Source organism: Protopterus annectens, chromosome 7.part0 (assembly GCF_019279795.1).
Source record: "Protopterus annectens isolate FY-2018-M chromosome 7.part0, PAN1.0, whole genome shotgun sequence".
NCBI lineage: Eukaryota > Metazoa > Chordata > Ceratodontiformes > Protopteridae > Protopterus > Protopterus annectens.
In genome coordinates, this window is record NC_056739.1 from 845,597,705 (window position 1) to 845,619,820 (window position 22,116).

Here is a 22,116-nt window from a genome sequence, read left to right on the forward strand (position 1 = left end):
GCCTCTGATACAAGAGGTTTGGGAGGTCACTCAGTGGAAGTTCTAGCTTTGCTGGAGTTTTCATTTTGTTTTTACTTTTCCTAGAAAAGGCACTATAGGAGTGGATAAGATTTTTACCAGTTTGCAAAAGCCCTCAAAGGTCAACTGCAATTCATCTCTGATGAAGCAGGAATGTCTATCTGCGTTGTTCCTCCAGACTATCACAAACTTATAAATTACTCATGCCAGTAATAGCTGAATTATACTTGGATGTCATTCAAGGCAAGAGCAGAATACAACTCAATACAAGAGGTTTCTCTTCCTTAAGAATATTAGATGAGAGCTCCACCATGTTTCTTTGTATCTCCTGTAAGCTGGATCGGCTGTCCCTGTTCACCCCAATATGATAAACACCAAGGTCTTTTTCATATTTCAGACACCAGTGAGCCTGGACGACATTCCGTTCCCAATCCTGAGACACAAATGATTGTTGTTCACTTCTCTGCTAGTCCGGTGAGTCCATAATCTGAATGCCCAATAATGGCATTACCAATAACTAGGACACATCTGCTATTCTTATCTTTTAGTTGTTGGCTCAGTCCTACTTAAGGCTTTTTAGCTTTATCATTCCTTACAACAGTATGTGCTGATATAGTAGAGGTAAGAATGGATGTTAGTACACCTATGTGAGTAGTGGGCTTATGTCAGTATGGGGCTATACATGGCTTAGGTGCCCTACCATTCATTTTGGTAAGGTCGGGGTACAGTTTTTTTTTTTAGCTACCACAGAATACGAGTTTAATTTTATTGACAATATGTAACACATCTGCCTCCAGCTTGTGTATGTAAATATATCTTTTGCAGATGGATTTGTAATAATAGTGAATTGTCAGTAAACATGAGTCAGTTGCACGTGTCTGCCATTGCTTCAGGTGTGTATGCAACCTGACCTTAACTCTTTGTAGCAAGTGGTGGTGTGCAACTTCAGTGATGCCATAAGATATGGTGAGATGTCCAGAAAATCCTGGCACACTCAGAAAAGGATTTTGGTGAAATGTCCATTAAATCCTGGCTCACACACTAACAACAGTCACACTGTCCTTGTTCAGTGTCACTCACTAACCCCAGATATGTGTCCCGCACTGACAAACTGTGACTTTGCCCAACCCCTGTAATAGCTGAGCAGATTAATCATGGACCCACATCCCCTAAGTGCATTTAGTGCTCCTGTTAACCCACCCAGTCATAATAGGGAGTGGCAATCTTAGACCACAACTGCCTCTCCAGCAGTTTTCATTACTTTATCCAAGCATGGAAGCCAATAAAGCTGTTTCCTAACACTTATGTATACTATTGTCAGCTATTATCCAGATTTTCCCCAATGCCACTGGTCAAAAGGCCACCTTCACTTTCTTCAACCTTCTCCCCCACCCAACAGAGAACACTGTTCATTCTCTGTTCTTCCCTCATACATCCGCTGCCTTCTGCCCTCCCTTCTTTCCCTTCTTACATGCCCTGACTCACTCCCCAGTCTGTCAGCAATTAGTGTTCCTCCAAACACATGGGCTAACGGCAATTAGTGTACCCAGCAGTCACACATGCACATGCGAGTACATACTCATGTGCACACATACGCACACACAGTGATCATATCCCGAGCTTTCACGTCCTACACATTGCTAGCAGTAAGAATAGCTTCCTTGACCCCTGGAGTACCTAGGCCACATGAATCAAGGTAAGTACAACATACAAGGTTGGTTTAAAGCATCCGTCACAACCATTACGCGTCCATGAAGTAGAAGGAAACCCAACGACATGCAGAAAAGTCACAGTGACACAAAACAAATATGTAAATTCCAAAGGCAGAGCAACCAGATGTCAACACTGAACCAAGAAGTCTTAAAACAGAACCTCTCAAATGCTATACCTTAAAGTCTGTCACTACCACAATGATAAGCAAGTGAGAATTACTCTTTTAATAACTGACATATTAAAGACATAATGCAGGCCCGCTGGGTCAACATACGACATTATTCAGCTTATACTGCATTACTCTTCTCTACAGCCTTTCTAATAACCAGTTCCCCATCACTCATCCATACTGCAGCATTGCAGATCCCTATGATGTGATACTGATGGCCCCCTCTGTGAGTGCCCACACCTTTCCTGATAACTTTGCCTTAGTAACTCATACAGAAAAATTATGCAGAAGGTGTTTTATAGCATCCTGAAGGTAAAAAACACATTTCAGTCTTTCATGCTTTAAATGACATATATGATGATGTATACAAGTATACTGAAAATAGGGTTCACAGGATTTTAGGCACTCCATTTTACTAATGTAATCAACTCTGATGTCACTACTCCTCAGGAAACGGCTGCAATCACATCAGAATATGACCACTCAGCAGTTTTGCCGCAGATATCCAGTCTTCAAAGTATTACTGTGTGATCAAACAGATATATATATATATATATATATATATATATATATATATATATATATATATATATATATATATATACACACACACACACACACACACACACACACACACACACACACACACACACACACACACACACACACACACACTGATAGCTTGCGCAATATTTTTATGTATTTGCTTTATTTGCTAACTTGGTGTATGGACTGGTCTATGTTCTATTTTCAGCTACCGCTGAGGCTCAGAGTAACTGTTCAGTCATTATTACAGACATTATCACTGTGGGATATGTTCAGAATAGAAATGGTTTATCATAACAGACACACATGCATAATGTTACACATTTCAGGAGCTAGGTGTTCTTTTTAATGGGCTATAGAGTCTGAACATAGTTGGCAGAGATAACATTGTTAGGGTTCCTTAACTTTTGTCTCCTCATCTCAGTGGTTTGTAGTAGTATAGATATACTGCAAGCTGAATTTCTGTAGCCTGTAAACAGTCTTTCCATCAGAATGTGTGTGTAGTCCTGCAGCTATAAGGTAAACTATAATAACAGTGTACATTGCACCACAGTTATTTCATGTTTAATCACAGCACTAACAAGAATGTGTGTGTGTGTGTGTGTGTGTGTGTGTGTGTGTGTGTGTGTGTGTGTGTGTGTGTGTGTGTGTGTGAGTGTGTGTGTGTGTGTGTGTGTGTGTGTGTGTGTGTGTGTGTGTGTGTGTGTGTGTGTGTGTGTGTGTGTGTGTGTGTGTGTTTACTGGATGAATGCATCCTGAAAGAATTAAATGCTCTATAGAATGTGCAGCAGAACAAGAGAATGGTTACTTTACAGTGTGGAAATTAATCACAAGAATATAAGGGTTAAGCAGGTCATTAATGAAAGTAAGACATTCATCATGGAATGGGGAAGAAGAATAAATAAAGCAGAGAGAACAAATATTTAATAACTAAATAAATAATAACCATTTCTTTCGATTGTCCTTACTGGCATTCATGTATTAAATATAAGATATGCTGGGAGGCAAATGAAGTCTGTCTTGTCAAATGTAAGCCTGTTAGGCTTTCATGTAGGAACATCACGTGTACCAGTCAGTGAGCCAAGGTGCAAAAGAATAATCCGGCTTATTTTTCTTTTTGTTCTTGTTTTCAGGACTGAGTAAGAAAAGACAACAAACCGTAAAGAATGGATACCCAGGGAGATGTTATGTTGACTACCAAGGCTAACGACAACCGCAGGTGGGTTCCAAGACTCTTGTTGTGACCTAACACCTTTGACTAGATTGTCAATAGTTAGGACCACAAGGCAAGTGTGGCTGTCCTAAAGGTAGAGAGATGCAATAGCATCAGGTTCCTGGTTTCAAGATATTATTTTAAAAATGTAAGAATGTTGCTATTCAGTGGAATGATGACAAAGATCCAAAAAAGGATTGGGTGGGGTGAAATATAGGAGAAGTAGCTGTACAGTTCTAGGAAGAGTGAAGCTCTACCAATTGCAGTCAGAATACAAATGATCGTGTCTTCACTTTCCAGATCCAGGTATGATGGAGGGTCTTCCCTTTTCCACAGCATTGACACAGAGGCAATATGTAGGTCATGCATTTCCTTAGCTATATACAGGAATGTAGTGTCAAGCACAACTGCTTCTTTTAGCAGTGAGCAGGGCATTTTTATTTAAACAACTTGCTCCGAATCACACAGTATGTATACAGATACAAAGTCATTAAACCTAAATATATAGACTATATCGCTCTTTACAAGGGTATGTAGCTATTTAGATGAATATAGCCTTAACACAGTATATAGTTTTGTAGGGAAAGAAACTGAAAAAAGATAGGCAAAGACATGAAGTAAGAAGAAAACAAAGGAAAGATAATTTAACTTTTAAAACGTTATTTATTGATGTGTATTAACAGAGTAGAACCTCCTACTGCGAATGTATTCCGAGAGAAGAAATGAGAGATTACATTTTTTAAAATTAGAATCATGTAGTATACATCTGGGACATGCAAGAATCAAACTCTGGCCTGCAGTATACAACTCATTCACCACTCTTTAATTAAGGTAGTTAGTAGCTTTTCAGACAGGTTGAGGAAAACATACTTAACAGGGGGCACCCTGGAAAATATCACATGGCACTAAGTTTCTATACACCATATTAAGAAATGCTGATGATTTTAAACTAAAATTTTAAAGTTTGTAAAGACATACTCAAATAAAGATGTGCATTTTTTTTCTTACTACTATTTTAAGTAAAAATTAAACAATGATTCCAAGAGCAACATATCATAAAATAAGCTAATAATCCAATGCATCATAAGGAGAACAAAGGAATCTAATGTGCATTAAAGGGTCATGATATCTTTATTACGGACTGGACTGCAAATGTGAATTTTCCTAAATTAGTATTCTCTCTGTCCTGAGCCACACAAACAGTGCAAACCTGACAATGTCACAGTGAAAAGAAAGTTCATGGCTGGTTCTCTGACCTTACATAACTCATGCCAGCCACACGGCTACATCGCTGTGGAGAGCTTGGTTACGTTATAACACCACAACACACATCATTACTCATGTTCATCAGATTTAATGTCAGTGTGAGTCTCCTAGGAACAGCTGCAATGGAAACATTAAAATATAGCACATGTACTGCTCTAGAAGCAGACCAACATACATCATGTTGCCTTTGGAGACTGAATTCAGTATGAGCTTTATTGTCTGCATCTAATTAAGGCAAGAAAACAAGCAACAGGAATAAAAAGGGGAAAAAATGGGTTCTGCATAATGCTGCATTTTAGCATCCTTTGTAGATAAACCATATCTATTCCAATGTGCACACAAATGTTTACATTTTGATTGAAAAATTACTCAAACAATATAGATGTTTGTACTTTGTGTATTTTCTTTTTTCAAAAAAAGAAGCATATCATTTTTACAAGCTACCAGGAAAATCAAGGAATTACAGTTTTGCTAAAGTCAATTTCAGGAATATTTCAATTATGTTAATTAATTTAACACAATTCAGATTTTTAATCCAGTTTTCACCTGATTATCTCTGACATGACACGGAAAGTTTGAGTTATTCTGGCTGGATTTCTATGAGCCTTATACAATATGAGGGATTATAATTTGATTCTAATCACATTGTAAGTCACCTTATAATTAATGAAATTCAGGTTAGCTGTAGCTAGTCAGCACACATCAAAGGAGCAGAACAGACTAGACAAGTTATATTTACTTATTTTAGTTATTTGTTAACCAGGTAGGTAGGCTGGTGCAAGGACCCATTTAAGTGAAGACCAGTGCAATGAAATTATTTAAAGTTATGGTGAATACTCTGTACCATGGTGCTACCATGCAAATAAGCATATGACACAATGTTATTTCATGAGTACTTATGTTATATGTTACTAATGTACCCACTGATGAATGATTGATTGTTTGACTGACTGTGTTATGTTTACCATTACATGCCTTGTTTTTGCCACATGGCCTAGGAAGTGACCGAAAAAAGTCTTTGGACCAGCTCATTCACCTGAGAAACTGTTAGAAAAATATGTATTTGAACATATATAAAGTGCTAGTTTAAAAGCAAATAGTATATAATGCATTTTATTCTATTAATAATATGGCAATAAGAATGATTTTACATGTAATTGCTTGAAGCTTTGGAACTGCAGTGTATTTGAACTCTGACCCTGGCAGTAACCAGCTCAGCAAGCTTATGTTTTTCACTAATGATTATCTGCTGGGTCAGGAAATTAAATGTATAAAGCATTGAAAATCTTCTTCTCCTTCCTCTGCGACAATTGGCCTTGTAAATGTTATCAAGATAAGACACACCTGCTGAGAAAATGTTGCAAGAAGAACAAAGAAGTGTATTACAAGACTGAACCAACTATTGTATTCGAGCAGGCCTAAAACCTTGAAGGAGTAACATTTACAGAAAGACATTATAACTGACCAGGTGCTTTGCAAGGCTGTATTATTCCCAAGGGAAAGCTTTTTTAAAAATATAACATCAGCAATCTTTATGAATAGAATACTGTTAGTAAAAGTGATGTAGATGCCCTGTGACTAACCACGTCAGTAAGGTGGGCAAAACCTGAATGAAAACACTATAAAATATTCTGTACTTCCTGCATCATGTCAGACAAAACTCTGTACTTGTATGGTTTTTTGCCTCCTGGTGTACACTAGTAAACTTTTGCATCTGAGCCTCCTGTGTTGTTATCTTGTTTTTATTTAACAGTTTGGTCCTTCGGACCGGAAACCCTCAGACAGCTACAGATCAGAGTGTACCGGTGGTCGAACACTGCGCAGGAGAAGCTACCAAAACGGTTCTTCTTGAAATACAAAGACCTCCGACTGAATTGTTGTTTTGAGAGGCTGGCCACTTTCTGATCTGTGGCTGAAGAGCGGTCTCGAACTGGTCAACTCAGGAGGCTCAGGTAGGAAGATATTTGCCTTTTTTCTGTTTTAGATCAGGGACTAGGTTGCAGTAAATACTATTGTCAGAAGATTTGTTATACAGATCAGGGACAAAAAGGAAATTACTGTATATTTTGTCAGGGATCAGGGAAACAGAATAAGGTGGGCAGTCATTCTAGATAAACTGTGAAAGGAACTGAAATACCACGTGGTGAAAAGGGTTACATAACATTTTCTTTTAGTATGGGAAATCAGTGCACTAAAACATTGCGAGATCCGGTCCTAACTGAAGACACAAAATATATGCAATTACAACGGGCTGATAATGTAAGGTATTATACAAAATGGGTTAATAAATACGGATTTGATGGTAAATTAGATAAAATTTCATTAGTTAAACTTTTAAAACAACTTAAATCTGACGCAGAAGGTCAGGCAAAAAAACAACAACGATTAGGCATTCCTCAGGCACACAGGTGGATTGAGGAAGTAAACCGAAGGGAACAAAAAACTAAAAATGCTAAGACGTTATTTTTAGATAAAGAGGATAATAATATGGTAATAGCGACGGCTCCTCCTCCCCCGCCCCCTCCGATGCCTTTTTCAGGATATGAAGCAGGAGGACAAGCTGGTCCATCTCCACGTTATCCTGATGTCACAAGAACACTAAAACCATTTGTTAGAGATCCTATTGAAACTAGGTCCCGGACACGTAAAACACTTGGGGACACAGACTTGTATCAAGTAGGGAGAAACACACTAGAGGAAAATGAGGAAGAAATCTGTCCACTAATCGAGGTACCAAATCCTCAGGCAGGACAGGAAGGGCAGGACCCAACTCTTCTAGTATACAGACCATGGACACCGGAAGATATTCGGAAAGCTACAGAGGGAATCCCTCATCCAAAAGTTAATTACACAAAGTTTTACAAGATTTACAAGGTATGAGACTAAGTTACCACTTGAATGGGAAGAAGTAGAAAAGGTAGTTAGACAAATTGTGGGTCCAGACTGGCACATGATTTGTGGCACCTGGAATCCTCGTAATGCAGAGCTTAAACCACTCCCACATAGTGACGCAGAACTAGACAACAGAGTAAAAGGTCTTACAGACCGAATTTCTGAAAAATGGAAACCTAGAGCAGATTGGACTTGCATTAATCAATGCATACAACAAGAGAATGAAACTGTAGATGGGTACTATGGTAGATTATTGGAATGTTTCAATAACCATAGTGGTATGGCTATTCCTGAAAATCAGACACATGATACCTCGTATGAACAGCAACTGAAAAATGCATTTTTGAAAGGTTGCATTGCACCTATCAGTAGCTTTATTACAAAGCATATGACAGATCATCGAAGAAGTAGGCTACAAGCCTTACTTGAATATGCTAGACATGCTGAAAGACACTTTAATAGTAAAAAGAAAAAGAAGACACAAGTCTTCACTGCTGAAGACGGAGCTGAGGTTTTTGTAGTACAGTCCGTTAAAAAGGGTAAGAAAAATGCCCAGGGAAATAGACAATCTGACAAACGGTCAGAAGATTTTGAAGAGAGAAAAAAGAAAGGTGAGTGCTTTAAGTGCGGAAAGAAAGGACATTTAGCAAGGGATTGCAGGCTAAATAAAAAGGTGACTACAGAAAGTAAAGGTGATGAGGACTGACTATATGATAGTGATGAAAGTCAGAAATCATCAGGAAAGGCTAACAAACAAAGGACAAATGTAAATGTAGTAGAAGGAACAGAGGAAGTGCAAGTAGATGTAGAGGATGAAGAAAGTGAAATTTTAGATTTGGCATTACTGAGCTTGGAGCTCTATCTGGCAGACACAAAACCGGAAGTTACACTTCTGGTGGAGGGAAGGGAAGTAAAATTCCTGTGTGACTCAGGAGCATCACGAACTTTGATACACCCCTCCAAGTTACCAGAATATTCCGAATCACCTGATTATATATTAGTAAAAGCAGCGAACGGACAGCTATATAGGGAACCACTCTCCCATGATATAGCAATAACTGACCCTGTTTCAGGTATGACTTAGAAAAGTAAAATCGTAGTTTCTGCAAAATGTCCAGTAAACCTACTGGGAAGAGATCTTATGCAGATATTTGGCATAGCGGTAGTTCCCACTATGCAAGGTATGGAGGCACAAAGACAAATGGATACTTTCGTGGTGCGACCGGAGGGTGAGACTTTTTACTGGTACAGCCAGGACCTAGTTACGACTGGTCCAGGGGCAGTAACCGAGGAACTGATGAATGTAGCCATCAGTAAGGCCCCCTCCCTTGACACTGACCAACAGCATTTGTTACATTGTACTCTATACTACTGTAGTATGCCAGGACCTGATAAAGAATATGAGCAAGAATTATTCAAAATCCTGCTAACAGATTAGTATTACGAACCTTGTATTTGGATACTGAGGGAAACAGTGTGGTAAGCTGTTCATTACCTCACGAATTCATGACACTGTACAAATCTAATCGACTACCGCATGTCAGCTTAACAAAAAAACAAGAATATGAAATGGGCAGACTTAGGAGAAAAAGTAACAAGATGGGAAAAACAAACTGATTTAGAATTATCAGAACAGGGAATACAAAAACAGAAATTGAATTGGCTAACACAGACACATCCAGCTGTACACTTACAAACTAGTGAAGACAGCTGATTAGCGTTCTTATTAGAAGAAGAAGAAAAAGCCTTGTGTGACATACCAAAGATTCTTTGGTCAACAGGCAAATCAGATGTAGGACTTATTCAAACAGCAGGACCAGTTACTATTACACCAAAATCAGCATTTAGACCACAGAAAAGACAATACCCCTTGAGGAAAGATGCAGAGCAAGGAATCAAGCCTATAATAGCAGCATTACTCAAGGAAGGAGTACTGGTAGAATCTCTTGATTCACCATGTAATACCCTCTATTTCCTGTTAAAAAAGCAAATGGGGAATGGCGGATGGTACAGGATTTACAAGCTGTAAACAATGCAATAATACCTAGAGCACCTATGGTGCCAGACCCACACACCTTGTTGAATGATTTAAAGCCGCAACAAAAATATTTTACTGTAGTAGACATAAGCAATGCTTTCTTTTCAATACCTATACATCCTGATAGCCAGTATTGGTTTGCATTTACATTTCAGGGTAAAAGATATACCTATACTTGGCTACCACAGGGATATTGTGAAAGTCCAACGATATTTGCACAAGAAATGGCAAGCAACCTGGCAGGGTTTACCCCACCAGGAGGTAGTCAGATTCTACTTTATGTAGATGACATTTTGCTAGCAGCCCCCACCCAGCATCAATGCAGGGAGGATACGATAGCATTATTGAAATTTTTAGCAGCACAAGGACATAAAGTAAACAAAAGTAAGTTACAACTTTGGAGAAAACAGGTTAGATACCTAGGATATGTAATATCCAATGAAGGTAGAATATTAGATGAAGACAGAAAAACAGCAATTTTACAAGCACCTAAACCAGCAACCAAGAAGGAAATGATGTCCTTCTTGGGAACAATTAATTTTTGTCGAAGCTGGATATCAAACTATGCCTTAGAATCTGCTCCACTGGCTGATTTAATATATAAAACACCAATGGCAGCACAAGATGTATTACAATGGACACCCGAAGCAGAAACAGCTTTCTGCAGACTAAAACAATTGATAGCTTCTTCATTAGTTTTAGGACTTCCGAATTACCACAAAAGATTCTTTCAGACCATAGATTGTAAACAGGGATACATGACGTCAGTTCTGATGCAACAGCATGGGGATAAGCAACGCCCTGTAGCTTACTATTCATCACAGTTAGTCCCAGTGGCACGATCGTTGCCTCACTGTGTGCAAACAGTGGTCGCAGCTGCAATGGCAGTACAGGCTTCGGCCTCAGTGGTATTATTCCACCCTCTCACATTGAGAGTGCCTCATGCAGTTGCGATAATTTTACTACAAGAAAAAATAGCATATTTATCTCCTGCTAGACATCTTTCATGTATGACCATACTGCTGAGCCTACCTCATATGGTAATTGAACGTTGTACAACATTAAACCCGTTAAAGTTACTTCTGACTCCTGTGGCTGGCGCACCACACAGCTGCCTGCAGGAAATTGAGCAAATAACTTTGCCCAGACAAGACCTCACTGATATGCCCTTAGATGATGCCGAGGTGACATTATACGTGGATGGCTCATGCAGAAAGGGTCCTACAGGGAAAAATCTAGTAGGATATGCAGTAGTCACAGATACAGAGATCTTAGAAGCCCAACCTTTACAGCATAACCTATCTGCTCAAGCAGCAGAACTGATAGCCTTAACACGGGCTTGCACTCTAGCGAAAGATAAATGTGTGAACATATATACTGACAGTCAGTATGCTTTCTCTACAGTGCATGTTTTTGCGCAACAATGGAAAAATAGGAGAATGATAACATCTAATGGCAAACCGATTAATGCACAACTTATTTTGAACTTATTAGATTCCATTCAGTTACCTACTAAAGTAGCTATTTGTAAATGTTTAGCTCATACAAAACAACAGGATAGAATTTCAAAAGGAAATGCAAAAGCTGATGCAGCTGCAAAGCAAGCAGCCTCAGACTCAGAAACTTTACTTTTAACCGAGGAATTACAACCCTCTGAGATTTTAGATCTAGAAATGTTAAAAACAATGCAGACACTAAGTACGAAAGCAGAGAAACAAAAATGGGAGAAACGAGGTGCAATCCTCGAAAAGGGACTGTATGTCTCCAAAGAGAAAAAACAATATTACCGTCTAATTTATTTAGATATGCAGCTTTGTTGAGCCATGGGCAGTGCCATGTCTCAACAGGGGGGATGGTACAGTTAGTAAATTGAATATTCCAAACATACGGATTCATAAATTATACAAAAAAATTTTGTGCAGCATGCCATACTTGTAACAAACATCATGCACTAGGGGCATTCAAACCCAAGCAAGGGAGTTTTCCTACACCACCATATCCGTTCCACACTATTTGTATGGATTTCATAGAATTGAATAAATGTGAAGGGAAAAAATACTGTTTAGTAATTATAGATATGTTTTCCAAATGGGTAGAAGCGTTTCCAACTAAAAATCCGGATGCAGCAACCGTGGCAAAAGCCCTAGTAAAAGAAATAATTCCTAGATTTGGCATACCGGAAAGGATTTATAGTGACAATGGGACACATTTTGTTAATCAGACGATTCACCAGCTTGGGAGATTCTTTGGAATCTCCTTAAAGAATCATTGTGCTTACCACCCACAGTCTGCAGGACTGGTGGAAAGGTACAATGGAATTCTAAAAAACAAATTGAGGAAGCTAGTGAGTGAGACACAGAAAAACTGGATTTGCTGTTTGCCTTTGGCACTGCTGAGCATGAGAACAGTTCCAAATGTAAAGGGTTTGACTCCCTTTGAAATGATATTTGGAAGGGCATATTATGTGCCACAGTGGAAAGCTCTCATGCCTGCAGAACTAGAGGCTGACAGCTCATTAGCTAGCTACATGAGAAAACTGTTAACAAATAAAACTGTTTTGCAGTTGAACTCTTTTTCAGATAAAAGACAGACCGGACCGCTAGAAGCAGTGCTAACTCCGGGCACCTGGGTGTGGTTGAAGGTTACGAAGAGGAAGAATTGGGCGAGTCCAAAGTGGGAAGGACTGCACCAGGTACTGTTGGCAATGCCTACTGCAGTCAAAGTTGCTGAGAGGTTGTCCTGGGTCCATCTGACGCACTGTAAACTGGTAAAGAATTTTCAACTTGATAAACATTTTGGGACTGATACACAACAAAGGCAGGATGGCTAAGAGCAAAACGAGTAAAAATACAGATCAACCCCAAAGATGTTGCTTAATCATCTTGTTGACTATGCATTTATTGACTATGATTGTGATGACCTTCCTTTTGTTGTGGTTTTTCCTACATGTAACCACACAAGTGAAAGTGGAGAGACGTGATGAACTGTCTATAGACTGGCATCCAAACTTTAACACATACCTAGCTATGAAGCGTGTATATGTAGAGACTATGAACATTTCAAATTGCTGGGTTTGTACTGCTATACCAACAGCATATGGAGGACTGTTAATGTCCGCTGGCCCCTTGGGGATAAATGAGACTTGGGAGAATTTACTTTTTGATACAGGATCTGTAAGATCACAAGACAAAATTGCATTGTATTTGCCTATTACACAGAAGGGAATTGTATGTTTTTATAAGAATGATACACTTCAAGTGGGTTGGAGTAACCGTAACATAACTATATCTTATAAATGCTATATTAAAGTTAAAGATAGAGGCACTGTTTGTAATACGAATTATGATTCATATTTGAGTTTAATGAAAACAGCATTAAGTGATGTGCAGAGAAATCCTGTTTTGCACAAACAACTGTCTATTATAGACAAGAAAATGTTTAATTCAGAATTAACCCGCATCAGTACTAAAGTAGAAAACTGTTATTTTGTTTGTGGGAAAAAGGCATACAAATGGCTACCTGAGAATTGGTCCAGCAGTTGTTTTTGGGTTACCTGGTTCCTGCCATAAGACATACTGCAGATTTACCTCTAGGTAAGATACGAAATATGAGAGATGTAGCTCGGGAACCTGAAGGTCCAATTGGAAAACCTGTAAATCCAGTGGGACAAACCGAAGCTGGTTGGAAAGACCATCATTCCATAAAAAACAAAGAAAATTTGACTCATATGGACTTGAGTGACAGTGTAATATCCTGGGCTGGAATACTTCCAGCATATGGAGCAGTCAAATTGATCTGGGAGTTGAGAAAGCTGTCGAAACTTCTCGAAGTAATGAGTAATGCAACTTTTTCTGCTCTCGAACTAGTAACTGATGAAGTGGATGCAATGAGAACTGTTGTGCTACAAAATCGAATGGCTCTTGACTTCACCCTAGCGGCGAGAGGTGGTACTTGCGCGCTTATCAAAGAAGAATGCTGTGCATTTATACCAGACAATCGACATGAAATTAATGACCACCTAGAGGTAATACAGCAAGTATCGGCCATGACTGAACCAGGCCCAAACCCACTGATGAATTTTTTTCCAGAGTCTGTTTGGTGGGTGGGGTTCTATCCTAATGAACATCTTGATTGCTATTTGTGTTGGTCTGCTCCTATTAGAAGCATGTGTCTGTTGTGGGATTCCCTGCATGAAAAGATTAATCAAAGATTTTATTGATATATCTGTAACTGAAACTTTGTACCAAGACATTGAGTTAGAAAAATTAATTTCAGATGAAATTCTTTCCGAAGTATAAACTAAATGACTTACCTGGTTGAAAGTCCTTAAAGGAGAAGGCCAGGGGATGAAATGACATTGTTTATATTTCAGAATAGAATAAAAGTATTAAAAGGGAGAAAAATGTTAGAAAAATATGTATTTGAACATATATAAAGTGCTAGTTTAAAAGCAAATAGTATATCATGCATTTTATTCTATTAATAATATGGCAATAAGAATGATTTTACATGTAATTACTTGAGGCTTTGGAACTGCAGTGTATTTGAACTCTGATCCTGGCAGTAGCCAGCTCAGCAAGCTTATGTTTTTCACTAATGATTATCTACTGGGTCAGGAAATTAAATGTATAAAGCATTGAAAATCTTCTTCTCCTTCCTCTGGGACAATTGGCCTTGTAAATGTTACCAAGATAAGACACAGCTGCTGAGAAAATGTTGCAAGAAGAACAAAAAAGTGTATTACAAGACTGAACCAACTATTGTATTCGAGCAGGCCTAAAACCTTGAAGGAGTAACATTTACAGAAAGACATTATAACTGACCAGGTGCTTTGCAAGGCTGTATTATTCCCAAGGGAAAGCTTTTTAAAAAATATAATATCAGCAATCTTTATGAATAGAATACTGCTAGTAAAAGTGATGTAGATGCCCTGTGACTAACCACGTCAGTAAGGTGGGCAAAACCTGAATGAAAACACTATAAAATATTCTGTACTTCCTGCATCATGTCAGACAAAACTCTGTACTTGCATGTTTTTTTGCCTCCTGGTGTACACTAGTAAACTTTTGCATCTGAGCCTCCTGTGTTGTTATCTTGTTTTTATTTAACAGAAACAAATTCAGATAAATATATCAGACACAGGAGATGACACTGTGTGAAACTGATAACACTTGCAAGTAACAGGAAATAAAACATAAGCTTAGAAAATGTACATAGAACACCGTGTTTTCTCCTTTATTTCAAATTATCAAAAAGTTAGTTACTGTACATTTATACCACAAACAATAAGTGTGCATTTCATTACAATTTACCACATTTGGTGATCTAAAAGCTTAAATTCCAGAACTGCAAAGTTCATGGGACATTTCAGCGGCACATGACTTCTCAGCAGATGCCTGCGGTCATCTTATCAGAGGTCAGGGGTCATGAATGAGTGATATAGTATATGGTGTGCTGAGCCTCTGTGGTAAACATGAACAGTAATATCACAGCTGTAGCATACATGACTCCATGTGTAACACATAACTACCTATATCTACATAAATTATTAGTATTAGTATTAGTATATAGGGTATTACCCCCTTCCCTACGTAACTCTGCACATTCACAGATACAAGGATGTGCAGTATCTTCACCTAGGAGCATGTATGCTATTTTAACATGCCAGTCATGAAGATTACCTCGTATATTATTTGTCAGGGCTGAGCAAATATCCCAACTACTACTGCACACAAGGCATGTGTTCTACAGCATGTGTCCATATTGCTACAAACAGGACCAGCTCTTTTTTCCCCAAAAATGGACAAGCCAGTGTCAGCTGCACATTCCCATTCTCCTCAGCCTATCTCAGGCTATTCAAACTCAGGTCAACTTGGCCGTAATTAGGGAATTATCCATCTTTATCATACAGCCAGGTAAACTATGCTGCTGACTTATTCTGGCCATATACCAACACCAACACATCAGGAAGGTTTGCATTGTATTTATAAAAACAAAATCTTTATACAACTCCCCCCCCCCCCATTAATATTCAAAAACGTGCATGCTGATTGGTCAGGGTGCACGTTGTAAATCAGAGTTATAGTAATGGAAAAAGGTCCGGTCACCCGGAGTTTTTCCATTACTATAACTCTTTTTTCACACTGTTTCGCTAAGTTAAACAAATTTAACATAGCGAGACAGCTTTAAAAAAAGCAACAGAGATTCTCCGTTGCTTTTTTAAAGCTGTCTCGCTATGTTAAACTCCTTTAACATAGCGAGACAGTTTCTAAAAAGCAACGGAGATCTTGCTTTCTCCGTTGCTTTTTTCAAAACTGTCTCGCTATGTTAAATGGGTTTAACATAACGAGACAGCTTTAAAAAAAGCAACGGAGATTCTCCGTTGCTTTTTTTAAAGCTGTCTCGCTATGTTAAACCCATTTAACATAGTGAAACAGTTTGTAAAAAGCAACGGAGAACTTGCTTTCTCCATTGCTTTTTTCAAAACTGTCTCGCTATGTTAAATGGGTTTAACATACCGAAACAGCTTTAAAAAAAGCAAGAGAGATTCTCCGTTGCTTTTTTTAAAGCTGTCTCGCTATGTTAAGCCCATTTAACATAGCAAAAACAGTTTGTAAAAAGCAAAGGAGATCTTGCTTTCTCCGTTGCTTTTGCCCACAGTTCTGATGTACTGCTTAGGCATACGCATGCACAGTACATCAGAACTGCCGCAGAATACCAGACAGCTGTGGCAGGGCAGCAAGGAGGCATTATACAATGCCATTATTTAAGAAAAATAATAATTTTTTTTCTTAAATAATGTCATTGTATAATAGCAATAACCCACTTCTGGGTGTGGGTAATGCTGGATTTACCCACGGTTGGCTTTGTTTGGCCACTCCGGCTTCGCCATCATGACCAAACCACGCCAACCGTGGGTAAATCCAGCATTACCCACACCCAGACGTGGGTTATTGCTATAATAAATGATCATGCTCAAATATGGAGTATGTAGCTGTAGTCACTGTCCTCTAGAGGGCAGTATACAGTAAGTCAAGACAACTATTTTTAAAGGTGAACAGCACATGACTCAGAATTGGAAGAAAGTAATTGATGGATTTGGGAATGCAGCAGTTATAGATTCATGAAATTAATGATTTGTACATCATGCAGGATAGTCTTTTAAGACTGATAAGCTGAATTCAATGGTTAGTGAGTTAATAGAGCCTACTGCAAATAAATACATGAATTCTGAAGTTTTATTTGATAGTTTGGGCAATATGAGAACTTATATACATCGGTTAGCTGTATTTTTGGTTATTACAGCATAAAAATTAACTTAAAAAATCATACTATTTATTCACTCCAAAGGGCTTGTGTATCACTGAATAAGAAATCTGAAAAAAAGAATGAAACAAATGTCAGATATGGGTGTAAATGTAAGGTAAACTGGGACTACTCCAGGGCTTAGTATTAGGTCGGTAGTTGTAAAACCAAAATTGTACTAACCCTCAAGACTTAAAGCAATTATGAGGAAACTCTAACTCTTAAAGATGGTTGATGAAGTTATTTCCATGATGCTAAGGATTTCTCAGTGTTTGACTTATACAAAGGCTTCCGGGAGATCACACGGAACCCAGACAGCTCAAGTCTGTGCAAATTCAATGTCAATCTTGAAAGGTACCAGTTATTGAGAATACCATTCAGGTTTCCTCAGCTCTAGAGATAATTTAGGGGACTGGCCTACAGATCATTAGAAGCTTGTAAGCTGCCATGGGCATCACTGATAATATACTACCTTGGGGTGAATCTAAGGAACAATATGCTATGAGATTTCACAGACTACTTAACAAGTTAAGACAAAATAACCTGAAACTGAATAAAGCACAGATATCAGTTGTGTTTGACAAGAAACAAATACATGGGAAATATTTTGACTTGTCAAACCATTTTACCTCATCTCAAAAAGTGACAGCAGTTGTTCATATGGCACAAACATAGGACAAATATTCAGTCATGATTTGTTATCCAAATGTACTCCTATTCTTCCAGAAGTATCTATGTCACTGAGGAAGTTGCAAAAAAAGAACATGATATAGCATTGCAAACTATCCCAACAAAAAATTATCTCAATCTTAACAAAAAATGTGACTGAACCTCCAATATTACATTGCTGTTAATGATAGTCAAAGTCCAAAAAAATGGTGCTACAAGTGCTCAAGAGAAAACCAGATAAAATAAAGGAGCACAACGTTGCGAGTCCACAATACTGTTTTAATATTAAAAATAATAAAAAAGTTGTTAAGCACTTTCATCAACTAGTATGACTTCTTCAGAACAAATTACCATTAAAAATGTTCACATTTAAGTACATGTTGCTGGTTTGTCATTGGTTCTAATCCAACCAATTCCATCACTGAAAAATCACAACTCCTGAATATGTAAACACCAGTTAATTAAAATAGGATAAAATTATTTTACTCAATAATGAATATAAAAAATCAAGTATTCTCAAGACATAAATAATATATAATATAAATAATATAAATAATATATAATATAAATAATATAAATAATATATAATATATAAAATAATATAAAATAATATAAAATAAAAAATATAAAATAAAATAAAATAAAATAAAAAATATAAAATACATTGATGGAATTGGTTGGATTAGAACCAATGACAAACCAGCAACATGTACTTAAATGTGAAAATTTTTAATGGTAATTTGTTCTGAAGAAGTCATACTAGTTGATGTTAATGATAGTCAGTTAGGTATTCCAACAATGCTTTGCAGCAATGACAATGTATTGCCTATAGAGCAATGACTAATTCTCAGATACCACATGCTCATATAAAGAAAAAATACCTGGTTTCTGTTCATGGCTGCAACAAATTATTTGAATACTGTGACAGACAAGGACTGCAATCTCATGATCTGCAGAGCTGCTACCAATTTTTAAGTTTGGGTATGGGCTTTAAATCTGCACTACTGGGAAGATTATACAGTAAATGAACACTGTAGTCTCTGGTAGCAGATAGCACCTACCTCACTGAAGTATGTTTTGCACTGCTGCAGAATAGAGTTACTAGCTTTTCAGGATTTTGCCCAGCTCAGAATGAGGCCAGTGCCTTCCCAATTTAGTCTGGCCAACAGCAATTAAAACTTGACCAAGATAATTTTGCACATAAACCCACACAATATTTTTCAAGAAGCATTAATAGCACTGGTATTAACTGTCATAAAAATAATAATAATAATTTTATAACAGTTAATACCAGTACTAGGTTCATATTGTTTCAAATCCAAGGAGTATTTTTGTATAGTTATTTCACTGAGAACACCTGGTGGAAAGTTTCTTATAGTGTTTGGTATTTTGGGCTAATTGCGTGACACTTGGCTTACTCAAACCTTGAGTGACAATGCCTATTTTGTCTTGATATTTTCATTTTTACATTCATATTTTTATAATTGAGACAAGTGAGTTTTATTCAAGTGCATGATGTGAATGGTTACTGAGAGAAACAGAAAACAATCATTGTCATTGTTTATATATATATATATATATATATATATATATATATATATATATATATACATAAATAAATAAATATATATATATATATATATATGTGTGTGTGTGTGTGTGTGTATATAAATGACACTGTATGGGAATTACTGCTAGTACTTTTCTAGTACTTATGGGGATAAGCAGTAGTACACTAGATATTTCCAAGGCCAATTTACTTACAGACTATTGCTGGTGTGATGTCTCTCCTCTGGGCCAGTAATCAAGGAGCCTCAATCCTCACCACTGATACAGGTGAGGAATGTTCACTTGGAACAAAACTAGACACACACAGTATTTTCAGATGCAGCTCTCTGCAGCAAGCATAATTTCCCCTTAAGAGCACACAGGGAACACACTCTGATCCCAGGGCTGGGTTTCCCTCTTTCTCTCCAGGCCCCAAGTAAGACTCCTCACTGACACAGCTATAGAGTTAAGTCTTTAGCTGTGTGTTCCAGGTCAAGTCCTCCACCATCCTTTCTGTGAAATCAGTGCTCTCAGTGTCCCTGTTCAAAGTATCTGATACTTGCACTCTCTTTGAGATTTGGTTTTCACACACACACACACGCACACACGCACGCACGCACACACACACACACACACACACACACACACACACACACACACACACACACACACACACACAGACACACACATGGGAAAGGCTGGCACAGCTTTACTAGCTCTACCACCTTTGCCTGGGCTATAAGGTAGATACAATGTCACCAGAACACCCACAAAGCCAGCTACTCTAATGCTCTTACCAGGGTATCCAGTTATACTGAGTGAAATTAATACTAATACTAATAGTAATGATGACCAAGCAACAAGGCTTTCATGAGTGGCCACAGTGTTACCAAATGAATATAAGTACTCTTGATGGTTAAAATATTCTCTGAAAGACCAGCAACAATGAAAATTTTGAATACATTTAATAATAAACAATAAAACAACATGAAAATAATAAATATCTATTTACAATAAACACCAGAGTTTCAAACACAGGACATATTATAAATAAAACAGATGGGAAGGGTCACACAAACACAGAATAACAATACCTACCTAATCTCACTATATTTTCCTGAATTATCTAAAGAATTACTGTTTCCTAGTTCACTTACTAGAGCAAGGCAAGATGAAGTGGGTGAATGGTCCTTCTTTGTCATGTTTCAGAAACAGACTGCTGAAAGCTAAGAGATATCTCTCACTAATATCTAAATATCATCTAAATATCATTTCAATGCTGGCTATAGAGCGACATCACATCTGGTCAACTGACTCTGGTAGTCACATTACCCCTTTTACTAGAAACTTGAGCCAAGATCTTGCACAGTTGTGTCATAACACACAAACACACACACGCACAAACACACACACACACACACACACACACACACACACACACACACACACACACACACACACACACACACACACACAATAGAGATTTGTTAAGATGGGTTACAGCATCTGGAAGTGGTAAAACAAGTTTAACACTTCTACTCTTCCTACAGAGCTACTAAGCCAGGTTTCATACAGACATTTATTCTCTGACTGCAGTCAGAACTGTAAGATACAATCTTTATGACTTAAACCATCTGAATTAAAATTAACCTCTTCTCTTCCAGTATCCTCTGTTATAATATATTCATTTCAACAGTTACAATGCAATCTGACATAGAGGTGTATTTCTTTTCTGTCCAGCAAGACCCACCGTGTATTTTTTAACACAAGGAACTTTACAAATACATTTTTCAACACAAACATCTGTACAAATTGGTTTAATATACATGTGATATATAATTCTTTACAAAACCTCAGCTAACTATGCTGGCATATGTTACACATCCACTGGCCACACTCCCTAGGCATAGCTGGCACTCCCTCACATCATCATATCTCTTCCCCTTTGAAGACTCAAGCTAGTTTTTACAGTAACCATGGAGAAACATGGCGTGAGGGACATGGGCCTGTCTGGGAATACATTAACCCATACCCTGTTTTGACAGGCCATCTGCACTGGCATTGCTGAACCTATTACAATGCTGTACTGTCATATCATATGCCTGCAACCGTAGGCTGCATCTTAATAACTTGGCATTTTGCTGGCTGGCTTGATGTAGCCATGTAAAGGGATTGTGATCTGTAACTACACTGAATTTTTGTCTATACAGATAGGGCTGAAGTTTCTGCACTGCCCAAACTATGGCAAGACATTTTTTTCTACAACTGCATAACGCTCCTCCCTGGGTCGTAGTCTATGGCTGAGATATACAACTGGGCACTCTTCTCCCTCTGAGTAAACCTGGCTGAGTAAAGTCCCCACCCCATGGTTTGAAGCATCCATGTGTACAACATATTTTTAGCTGTAATCTGGACTGGCTAACAAAGGGGGGCCCCCCAAAGCCCCTTTAAACTTTTGGAATGCCTACCTGCATGCTTGGGTCCACACTACTTTATCTGGCATGTTTTTCCTTGTCAGGTCTGTGAGGGAGCAGCTATAATTGTGAACAAACTTTCTATAGTACCCCCACTGTCCCCAAGAATGCCCTTAGCTGATTTTTGGTAACAGGGACAGGCCACATCTGAATAGCTTCCACTCTGGCAGGTTCTGGCCTGATATTACCACTCCCCACTCTATGTCCCAGGTAAAAGACCTTTGCCATACCCACCTGACACCTACTGGGCTTAATGGTCAATCCT

General features: G+C 38.1%; 1 protein-coding gene across 13 annotated transcripts in view; it reads right to left on the bottom strand.

The window, feature by feature from the left end:
- LOC122806731 (plasma membrane calcium-transporting ATPase 2) overlaps positions 1-22,116 on the bottom strand; it is a 2,851,771-nt gene that overhangs the window by 1,229,375 nt on the left and 1,600,280 nt on the right. The gene's annotated exons all lie outside the window — the stretch shown is intronic.